The following is a 12,218-nucleotide window of genomic DNA, read 5'->3' on the forward strand; positions in this document are numbered from 1 at the left end:
GCTTACTTCCTAGCTCCTCCCCTGTCCATGCCCCCTGTGGGCTATGGGCTTCCACATTAGGCTCCAGTTCGCTGTTTCTCACTTCCTCAGCTTTTGCAACCAGGGCCACCGTATATGGTGCAGAAGACTCTCCCAGTTCAGTTGCACTCTGGAATTGCTCTCAGTCCCCCTCCCATCCTTTCTTTAACTTTTCCTTGGAGCAGGGCTGAAATCAATCTACCCTATTCTGCCATCTTCCCAGAACTCCGTATGTGACTTTTTGAAGAGGGAATGTGGAAATACTTTCTTCTTTTTTTAAGAAAAACAGTGGGAAATATAGAGGGTTTGAGGAAGAATAAAAGACAACTTCAGCAACTTGGAGCAAGTTGAAAATTGGTAATACTGGCCTGGGGCACAATTAGAATTTCTGGGCACAGAGGAATTTCAGAGGTCATCTTGCCAAATCCCTTATTTTACAGAGATGTAAGGTGATTTCCTCAGGGTCACAGTGTAATAGGTAGCAGAATACAGATCTAATCCCAGGTTCTATGATTCTAAATTCAATGTCTTTTCCAGGCTATCACAGCCTCTTCAACTGTGAAAGCAGAAACAGCATGTTTTTTGGCTCCAAGTTAGCATCTACGAACATATGTTTACTGCTTTATATAATGCAAATGAAGAAGAAACCCTCTGTTGCCATTTTGTGATATAAATTCCTTCCACTGTAATAAGACAATGCCACTAGAATCAAATGAGTAACTCTTTATGTAAAGCCATCTGGCAGGAGGTACATTTAAATGAATGCTGGCTCACTAGGAGAACACAAAGATATAAGGTACAGTTAGTCTCCATTGCATTATGAGATGCAATTCCATTTCATGAGAAATTTTGTGCTGAATTATGTCTTCTGACCCAGACTGAAGTCACCTAATCTCAGTGTGTGTGAGTGTGTATATGTGTGTTTGTATGCATATGTGTGTGTCTGTGTGTGCCTGTGTGTGCTAAGGCTGGAGAAAATAAACCTGAGACCAAAGAGTGATTACTCGGAATAGAGGAGTGTCAGAAGTGGATTGTGATGTCAGAAATGGATTGAAGACATGGCTTTATTATTTAAAATACCTGGGTAAATTTGGGAAAGTTTACTTCTGTGATTTGTTAATCTAGGGAAACTAAAATAGGGACACTTATCAGTAGGTTGTTGTAAGGTTTATGTTAGATGAGGCATCAATAAACTAATAGACATTGTTAGTTGTTATTGTCTTCATATTTCACAGCAGCTTAACAAGACCTGGTGTGAGGTTTGCACCCTCCAAAAATACCTAACAAACAGAAAATGATGTAGAAAAATTGTATACATCATAACTATGGGGACTCTAGGTTTTTTTTTTTCTTTCTCTCTGATGGTATGTCATATAAAAATAATGGTCTTATCTGTTATCCAAATTTTTCTCTGGATGAAAACTGTATTTTAAGAATCTTAAAACAGCTTTAAAATTACATTTTAGGAAAGCAATGAAGGAATTGCTTTTGAGTACTTGTGATATCTTTTCTATCTCTGTTATACCTTTCTATAATAAGTTTTCTATAATAAACTTATTTGCAAAAAGTTGTTGTGCACAAAAGCAGTGTTTTGTTATGTGATTTTAGGATGAGATACTTGGGAAAGGGCTTGAGAAAGATTTACTGAGGAAATTGTATTCCCCTCGAGTATCTAAATCCATTCATGAATTGTTTCTGGGGGAAAAGTAATTGAGGATTTTTTTATGGATAGTGGTTGTCTATGCTCATTTGCCAACAGACAGAGAGAACAACAGCAATATGTGTTACAGTAATCTCTTTACTTTTTTAAAAAAGTTTTTGTAAAATATAACATATACATAGCAAAGAAAGAGAAAAAACAATAATTTTGAAAGCACACTTCAACAAGTAATTACAGTACAGATCCCAGAATTTGTCATGGGTTACCATTCCATCATCTCAGATTTTTCCTTCTAGCTGCTCCAATATTAATATAGATATTAATATAGTGATTCAGCAGCCATACTCATTTGTTAAATCCAATTTTCTCTGTTATACCTCCTTCTTCTCCTCTTGTCCTTCTCCCAATCTAAAGGGATCTTTGGGCAATGCCTGTTCTGACTTTTTCCTGTTGAGAAGGGGTGTCCAAACTAAAGGATAGGGAGATGTAATTAACTGATAATCCTGGAAATCCTGGTCCCTCTGGGTTTCAGGATTAATCTGACCTAGGAACCCTACAGGAATTATTGTTCCAGGAAGGCAAACCTAGTGCATGAAAGCTTTATAGAGTCTCAGTTTGAGCCCTAGGTGTTCTTAAGAGTTAACAGGAGTGATGTTGATTGGGGTTTAGCAAACCATAGCATTTAGCACTATCTAACTGAAGCTCGCAAAAAGAGTAGCCTCCATAATAAACTCTTGACTCCATTCTATCTCTCTTGGCTATGATGCCTTATTTTATTACACTTCTATTTCTCCCATTTGGTCAGGAAGGCATTGTTGATCCCAAGGTACCAGGGTCAAACTCGTCCCTGGAGTCATACCCCACATTGTCAGGGAGATTTTCATCCCTGAATGGCTTATACCACAGAGGGAGGAAGGCAGTGATTTTCCTTGTAGAGTTGGGCTTAGGGAGAGAGGCCACATCTGAGCAACAGAGAGTCTTCCTGGAAACAACACTTAGGCCTCATTATGGGTACTCTCAGCTTCTCCCCTACAAAAATAAGTTTCATAAGGGCAAGCCTAAAAATCAAGGGCTTTGCCTATTTTCTTTGTAGTCCCCAATGGTTGAGAGGGTACCCAGGGTTTCCCAGATGGGAGAATTTAATAGTTCCATATATATATATATCCCCCTTCATATCCTCAAGTGACTCTACCAATACCTCTTAATTATCAGCCCACTATATTCTGAGATGTAGCCTGGTATTATATTACGCTATACAGAATTATAGGCCTCATTTCCATTCTGGCAACTAAGAGTTTGGGTTGTTTAAATGAGCTATCCAGAAAGATTGATTTAATAATGTGTTACAGAAAATTGAAATTCTAGACATAACCTCTGCCTTTGATCTTGTACAGTAGCTGAAGGTCTAGAGTACATACACTATCATTTTTTGTATTGCATTATAATTTACCTTAGTTCTAGCCAGAATGGCTTTGTTTTAAACTCCGGTTGAGGCCTGATCTCTTTTTTGGCTATTTTAACTGTTTTTATATACAGTTATGCTAACTTTCACGGCTGCAGCACTCCATTTTTGGGTCATAGGTGTCACAGAGCTACTCAAAGTTCCGGAAATATCAGCTGATACACATATAGCTCAGTGTCTCAGAATCCAGAAATATATCTACAAATTCATGTCAAATGTGATGCCATTAGGGCCCACAATCTAGGCTCCCACATTTTCTCATAAGTATTTTCTGAGAGAGACCTTTAGCATATTTGTTTGTTTCTGGCTAATTTTGCACAATACATCACCCCTAAGGTTTATTCAGCTCATTGTGTGCCCCTCAAAGTCCCTCCTTTTTGAAGCTGCATCAAATTCCACCATATAAATGTACCACCGTTTGCCATTGTTCTTCTTAGTCATTGTATCCTTCAGCTCCCCCATCTAATGGGCCATGGATACTGTCCAAAATAAACAAACCATGGCTTACAGTATCTGTTTGGTTGTACAATCAGCAACACTCTCAATTTTAGACAATTTTCATTAGTCCATAATGACAAAGAACCACCAAACATAAAGTCACCAACCAGCAAATCAAAAGTGCCCCATCCCTTGTCTCTCCCACCACCCTTGTAGTGCTGTGGTACTATTGATGTCTTCCTGGTAACAATTGGCTTTAGCATGCCTTTTTAGTTCTTCCCCTATATCCCTCTACTATTGGCTCTTTGTCCAGGATCAAACCATTGAAATAGTTCACGCAAGAACTAATTTATACTTGTAAATTTAATCAGTGGGATACTTGGCACTATACACCCCCTTTCAAGACATTCACCTTCAATATGGCAATATTACTTATAAGCCTGATAATTAGTTACCATCATTTCTATCCATTCCCTTTCATTTAGAGTCAACCTTATAGGGTATCCTTTCTTCCATCTCTAGCTTTTGTATACCTCTAGGTCTTCTATATTCTACAGTGTAACCTCTGAGATTACCTTTACCAGAGTCATAATAGCAAAATCATACAGTATCTTTCCTTTTGTGTCTGACTTATTTCACTCAGCATAATGTCCTCAGTGTTCATCCACACTGTCATATGTTTCAGGTCATCATTTCATCTTACTGCTGCATAAAATTCCATCATATGTATATACCACATTTTGTTTATCCACTCATCTGTTGATGGTCACTTGGATTATTTCCATCTTTTGCTATTATGAATAGTGCCACTATGAACATCAGTCTGCAAATGTCTTTTCATGTCACTGCCCTCAGCTCTTCTGGGTATATATTGAGTATTGGTATTGCTAGATCATAGGGCAAATCAATATTTAGTTTATCGAGGATTTGCCAAACTGTCTTCCATAGCGGCTGCACCATTATACACTCTCACCAACAATGAATAAGTGTTCCAATTTCTCTACATCCTCTCCAACATTTGTAGTTTTCTACAAATGCTTGTTTAATAGTAGCCATTCTTATAGGTGTGAGGTAATATTTCATTGTGATCTTAATTTGCATTTACCCTACAGCTAATGAAAATGATCATGTCTTCATGTACTTTTTAGCCATCTGTATTTGTGCTTCAGAAAAGTGTCTATTTATATCCTCTGCCCATTTTATAATTGGGTTATTTGTTCTTTTGTTGTTGAGCCATATAATTTATTTATGTACACAGGATATCAAGCCTTTATCTAATATGTGGCTTTCAAATATTTTCTCCCATTGAGTTGGCTACCTCTTCATCTTTTTAACAAAGCCCTTTGAGGTGCAGAAACTCTTGATCTTAAGGAATTCCCATTTGTCTATTTTTTCTTTAGTTGCTTGTACTCTAGGTATAAAGTTTAAGAAGCTACCTCCTATTAGTAGATCTTGAAGATGTTTCTCTACATTTTCTTCTAGAAGTTTTATGGTATGGCTTTTTACATTTAGGTATTCATTTTGAATTAATTCTTGTATAGGATATAGAGGAGTCCTCTCTCATTCTTTTAGCCATTGATATCCAATTCTCCCATGCTATTTTTTGAAGATTATTCTGTCCCAATTCAGTGGATTTGGGGGCCTTATCAAAGATCAATTGGTCATAAATTTGGTGGTCTATTTCTGCAGTCTCTATCATATTCCATTGGTTGCTGTTTCTGTCTTTGTGCCAGTACCATGCTGTTTCAACCACTGTGGCTTTATAGTAAGCTTTAAGTCAGGAAGTGATCGGTCCCTCCCACTTTCCTCTTCTTTTTTTTAGGATATATTAGGTATTTGGGGTCTTTTTCCCTTCCAAATAAATGTGATAACCAGCTTTTCCAAGTCTTCAAAGTCGGTTGTTGTTATTTTTATTGGTATTGCATTGAGTCTGTAGAACAGTTTGGGTAGAAGTGATATCTAAACAACATTCAACTTTCTTTTCCATTAGTGTGGAATGTCTTTCCATCTGTTTAAGTCATTTTAAATTACTTTTAGCAATATTTTTGTAATTTTCTTTGTATAAGTCCTTGACATCCCTGATTAGGCTTATTCCTAGACACTTGATTTCTTTGGTTGTTATTTTGAATGAGATTTTTCCTTTGTCTCCTCAGATAGGTCATTGCTTATATGTATAAGTGTTACTGATTTTACATTATTCTTATATCCCACCACTTTGGTGAATTTGCTTATTAGCTCAAATAACTTTGTCATAGATTTCTCATGGTTTTCTAAGTATAGGGTCATGTCATCTGCAAATAATGAAAGTTTCATTTCTTCCTTTCCTATATGGATGTCTTTTATTTTTTTCTCCTTTCTAATTGCTCCAGATAAGACTTCTAGTATAATGTTTAATAGTAGAGGTGACATTGGGCATCCTTGTCTGGTTCCCGATTTTAGGGGGAATGCTTTCCGTCTCTCACCCTTAAATATGATGCTGGCTATGGGTTTTCATATATGCCCTTTATGATATAGAGAAAATTTCATTTGATTCCTAAATTTTGACTGTTTTTATCAGGAAAGGATGCTGGACTTTGTCAAGTGCTTTCTCAGCATCAATCAAAATGATCATGTGAGTTTTCCCTTTTGATTTGTTAATGTACTGTATTACATTGATTGATTTTCTTATGTTTCTTGCATCCTTGGTATAAACCCCATTTGGTCATGATGTATAATTCTTTATTGTGTCATTGGATTCAATTTGCTAGTATTTCGTTAAGATTTTTCACATCTATATTCATTAAGGAGATTGGGCTATAGTATTCCTTTTTTTAGTGTTTTTATCTGGTTTTGGGATTAAAGTGATGTTAGTGTCATAAAATGGGTTAAGTAGCATTTCTTTTTCCTCAGTTTTTTGGAAGAGTTTGAGCAGGGCTGATGTTAGTTCTTTTTGGGATATTTGATAATCACATTCACCTTTGAAGCCATCTGGTCCTGGGCTTTTTGTTGGGGGGGGGAAAACTTGATGACTAATTGAATCTCTTTACTTATAATTGACTTGTTGAGATCTTCTATTTCTTCCTTATTCAGTGTAGGTGATTTGTGCATTTCTAGGAATTTGTCCATTTTATCTAAGTTGTCTAATTTGTTGGCATATAGCTGTTCATGATATTCTCTTATGATTTTTAAAATTTCTTCATGGTTTGTGGTAATGACCCACTCTCATTTCTGATTTCATTTATTTATGGCACCTCTCTTTTATCTTTATTAGTCTAGCCAGGGTTCCATCAATTTTATTGATTTTTTTTCAAAATACCAACTTTTGGTTTTGTTGATTCTTTCTATTGTCTTAGTGTTCTCCAGGTTGTTGATTTCAGCTTTTGCGGTTTGACCCAACCGCTAAACTATCGCAGGAGGCTTGACGAGCCCTGGATTATATAGAGTTTGAGGAGAGGTGGAGTTAGGGCGTGGCCTCCAGGGGAGGGTAGCCAATCACACAGGGAGGACGGATGAGTGACTGTGACCATAGAGATGCTGTTCCTGAGTGTACCCGTAGCAGAGGATGTTGGGTAGGTGGAGGACTAAGGAGAAGGCCAATAGGGTTAGAGAGACAAGGCTGCATCATCACTAGTCGCCGGTGAGGCTTGTAATTCAGAGGTCTAGAAGAACCGGAGGTGCCAAAATGGCGAGGGAGGGAGAGAAAGAGACTAAGCCACCAGGTCAAGAATAAAATTATGCCACAAGCTTTAATCTTGGTCAATTCTCTTCTTTTATTTACTCTGGGTTTAGTTTGCTATTCCTTCTCTGTATTCTCCAGGTGAGCAGTTAAATCCTCAAATTTTGCTCATTCTTTTTTTTTTAATATAGGCATTTAGTGCAATACGTTTCCCTATCAGAACTTTCTTTGCTATATCCCATAAGTTTTGATATGTTGTATTCTCATTATCATTCATCTCCAGATATTTACTGATTTTTCTTGCAATTTCTTCCTTAGCCCACTGATTATTTATGAGTGTGTTGTATAATTTCTGTATATTTGTGAAAATTCTGGTTCTTTGGTGATTATCAATTTCCAGCTTCATTACATTGTGGTCAGAGAAAGTGCTTTGGATAATTTCAATCTTATTAAATTTATAAAGAGTCAGTTTGTGTTCCAGCATATGATCTATCCTGCAAATGTTCCATGTGCACTAGAGAAGAATGTATATCCTGGTGTTTTGGGGTGTAATAATCTATATATGTCTGTGAGGTCTAATTCATTTATCCCATTGTTTAGGTTCTCTATTTCCTTGTGGATCCTCTGTTTAGTTTTTCTATCTATGGTGGAGAGTGGTGTATTGAAGTCTTCCACTTTTACTGTTGAAACGTCTATGGCTTCCTTCAATTTTGCCAATGTTTGCCTCAAGCACTTTGGAGCTCTTTGACTGGGAGCATAAACATTTATGATTGTTATTTCCTGTTGACGATTGTCCCTTTTATTAATGTATAATGTCCTTCTTTGTCTCTTTTTATGATCTCTTTATGTTTAAAGTCTATTTTATCTGATATTAGTATAGCTACTTCTGCTTTCTTTTGGCTGTAGCTTGCATAGAAGATTTTTCTTTCACTTTCAATCTAATTGTGTCCTTGCATCTAAGATGTGTCTCTTGTAAATAGTATATAGGTGGATTATGTTTTTTTAATCTATTCTGCCAGTCTGTATCTTTTAATTGGTGAGTTTAGTCCATTAATGTTCAAACTAATTACTGTAAAAGCAGTTCTCGACTCTAACATCTTACCCTTAAGTTTTTATTTATCAGATCTATATATTCTTTTCTTCTCTCTCTTTTTATCCTTTAAATTACCATTACTGCTATTCTTCAGTTCTGTACCCTCCTCCAAACTTTCCTCTCTTGTCTTGTTTTTCATCTGATATGACTCCCTTTAGTATTTCTTGTAAGGCAGGTCCCTTATGGACTAGTTCTCTCAATCTTTGTTTGTCTTCGAAGATTTTAATCTCTCCCTCAATTATGATCCTCAATTATTATCCACTTCTCTGGATAGAGAATTCTTGACTGAAAGCTTTTCTTTTCCTGGATCCTAAATAAATCATACCACTGTCTTCTTGCTCCCATGGTGCCTGTTGAATAATCTGAAGTCAGTCTTATGTATTTTTCCTTGTACGTAGTAGATCACTTTTCTCATGCTGCCTTGGACTTTCTGTTTCTCTTCAACATTTGACAGTTGTTTAGTATGTATCTTAGAGTAGGCCTTCTCAGATTTATTTTATTTGGAGTTTGTTGGGCCTCTTTGATTTGCATATTTATATCTTTTATAAGGCTTGGGAATATTTCCCCAAATATATCTTCAACTAATGTTTCCAGCCCTTTTGCTCTTCTCTTCTTCTTCTGGGACACCACTGATTCTTCATTTGTATGCTTCTTATTGTTGATCATTTCCCTAAGATCCAGTTGCATTTTCCCCATCTTTCTTGCCATTTGTTCTTTTGTTCACTGTAGCTCAATTGTTCTATCTTCTAGGTCACTTATTCTTCCTTCTGCTTCTTTGAATCTGCTATTGTGTGTCTGTAGGATATTTCTAATTTGGTCTACTGTGTCTTTAATTTCTGTGAGATCTGTCATTTCTCACTTTTCTATTTTATCTTTCAAATTCTTTATGTTTTTCTATGTCTTCCTGATATTGTTTATTTCTTTATAAATAAAGAGTCGTTGTTCCATATTCTTTGTCCCCTCTGGTGTTTTGATTTCATCATTTGGCTGAGCCATTTCTGCTTGTATCTTCATGTGCTTTGTGATTTTTTGTAGTGATTTTTTGTTGTGTTGGGAGCACTCATCTAAACTTTTGTATTTTCTTCATTTTGCATTGAAGGTTTCCTTTTGCACTTGGTTTGTCAGTTATTCCCTGCCAAACCAAGGTCTGGATCTCATGTAGAGGACACAGCTTTGACGTCTATAAAGGCTAGCCTGTGTGCATGGGTACTTCCGTGGTAGAACAGCAGCCCACCATGTGGGAGACCCAGGCCTGATTCCCAGCCCATATAGCCCCCCAAAAAAGAAAATATAATAAAATAAAATAAAATAAGAATATAATAAAATATGAAACAATAACAACAAAACACACCTCAACAGTAGTAGAGCCCAGAGTCAGAAGGAAACACCACATATATATTGAGAGTGAATTCATAATGGTTCTCACCAAACAGAGAGAAAATTTAAGAAAAAAAGTGATTAAAAGAATAAGATACAGTAATAAAAATAGTATATAAAATAAGAAACACAAATAATCAGTAGAATATTAAAATATTAAATATATATAAAAATAATTAAAAAGCAATTATACTACTAATAACAATATATAGAAAATGTATTCTTCAAAAAAAGAAGGGAAAAGAAAAAAGAATACTAGGAAAAAAAGTAAAAACCTAGGCAAATAGGAAGCTAGCCTGCCTTCTCCCCAGCAGGTGGTAGTTCAAAGGCACTTCCTTCCCTCAAGTATCCCGACCCCCTACCCCCCACCACAGCAGTAATCGGCTTGTACTTACTACATTTTACCAGCAGGTGGCGCTCATGAGGTCCCTCCCTCCTGGCGCACCCCTCCTGGACTACAGTGATTCAAAGATGCCATGCTCAGTGGAGGGGCTGCTCCCAGCCCACTGCCGTCAGATGGCCAGTCCCTCAGGACTTGGGAGTCAACCAGCGCCGGAGGGATCATCCGACCTGCAGTGCTAGGCGAGTCCATCAGACACCAGGTCCACAGGCTATTCTTGCACCGGGCTGCGTTGATTGTGTCCTGTACCCAGAATCCTGGCTCCCTGCGGTGGACTATCGGGTCCGCCTCCGGGCTCCCCGCAGGCGCTGTCATCTGTGGATCTGTGTGGGCAGGTTTCCCAGCCAGCAGCTGGGGTAGGCTGGAGCAGAGGAACTATCAGTTCCCTGTAATCACACCTCCCCTCTTGCCGCAGCCCCCCACGGTGGGGATCATGGTTGACCGATCCACCACCCTCTCCCCGTCCAGAGCCCCCCTGCCTCTCTCCTCAAAACTCCTTAGAGACCCTGTTTGTTTACTCACACCCGGGGGTCCTATTCATTTTCTCCCCGTCCCCTATCTTGTTTCAGAGAGCAGGAATGAACTCAATCCACTCCTCTCTGCCATCTCCTACTCTCTTTACTTTTAAATTTGGAGTTGCTAAGAAAAACAAAAAAACAAAAAGCAAAAAACCACCATGCAAGGGCGATAGGCAAGCAGGCAATAACAATGGCCAGTGCTTACTTTAAAACTTACTGGACTTTTTGAAGAAAACGCGGTAGGTGCTTTCACGGCGTTACGGCTCCCTGTTCCTTTTGACTCACGGCCGTTTGCTCTCATTGAGGAACAAGTCATCAGGAAGCCATACCACAGCCATAGCTCTTAAGGACACTGGAAAGATGCCTGTGGAACCCGACGTGGCGATTCATAGCGTTAGAATCACCCTGACCAGCCACAACGTGAAGTCTCCGGAGAAGGTATGTGCTGACTTCATAACAGGTGAAAGGAAAAGAACCAAGGTGAAGGGACCTGTTCGGATGCCTACCAAAACTCTAAGAGTCACTACAGGGAAAACTCCTTGTGATGAAGACTTGGGATCCTTTCCAGATGAGAATTCACAAGCAACTCACTGATTTGCATGGTCCTTCTGAGATTGTTAAACAGATTCGTTCTATCAGTATTGAACAAGGAGTGGAGGTTAAAGTCATCAACACAGATGCTGAAGTCAGCTATTTTTAATAAACTGTTATCAGTGCCAGATGCTGTCTTGGGTGCTATGTCTGAATTATATAATTTAATATGAGTGCCATTACGATAATCTCCAGTTTAAAGATTAGGATATTGGAATTTAAAAAATCAGCTAATTTACCTTGGGTCACTTGCTAGTAAGAGGCAAAACTAGGAAACAAATCCATGTCATCTTAGTTCAAAGCCCATGATCATAATCACTACATGATATGCCTTCTATCAATGTAAAAAAAAAAAAGACCAATTTGTCTCAATTGAGGATAAAAAATGTATGTTGTTAGGTAAAAATTATAGATGTGCATAAGAAACGGGTTTTTCTCTTGATAGGTATTTTTAATACCTATCTTCCTGACTATTTTAGATGGTTTACATATCCTGCTAAGCCATACACTATAGCACCTATGTAAAGTCCACATTCTTCAACTAATAGATATGCCACTACTCTGCTTGACTTTTTTCTTCCCTAAAAATGATTGTGTTGAGGTTTTAAAAATATATAATATTGATGTGACCTTTTTAACCTAATGTTTTTTATTGTTTTGTACTAATTAATATTTCCATCTTTAAAAAGACCAAAATATTATCACATGTAAAACTTTCCCATCATTAAATCAACTTTGTGCTTTTCTCAATGATTTGTCTTATCAGCATTCTGTTCTGAATATTTATTGATATTTCTGCCTATTTCCTTTATTTCTTCTACTTGAAATGTATGTTTAAAATTATAGGGGCTTCCTGGTGCCTGCCCATGTTAAGAAAGAAAATACTAAAGTATGAGTGCTAATACTCTAAATTTTTTACTAAGGAAACATAAGGACATAACTTCAGGACCTTATAGAAGGCAATGGGTTTTTAGACTTTACACCAAAAACAGAAGCAACAAAATAA

The sequence above is a fragment of the Tamandua tetradactyla genome, chromosome 5 (assembly GCF_023851605.1).
Source record: "Tamandua tetradactyla isolate mTamTet1 chromosome 5, mTamTet1.pri, whole genome shotgun sequence".
Taxonomy (NCBI): domain Eukaryota; kingdom Metazoa; phylum Chordata; class Mammalia; order Pilosa; family Myrmecophagidae; genus Tamandua; species Tamandua tetradactyla.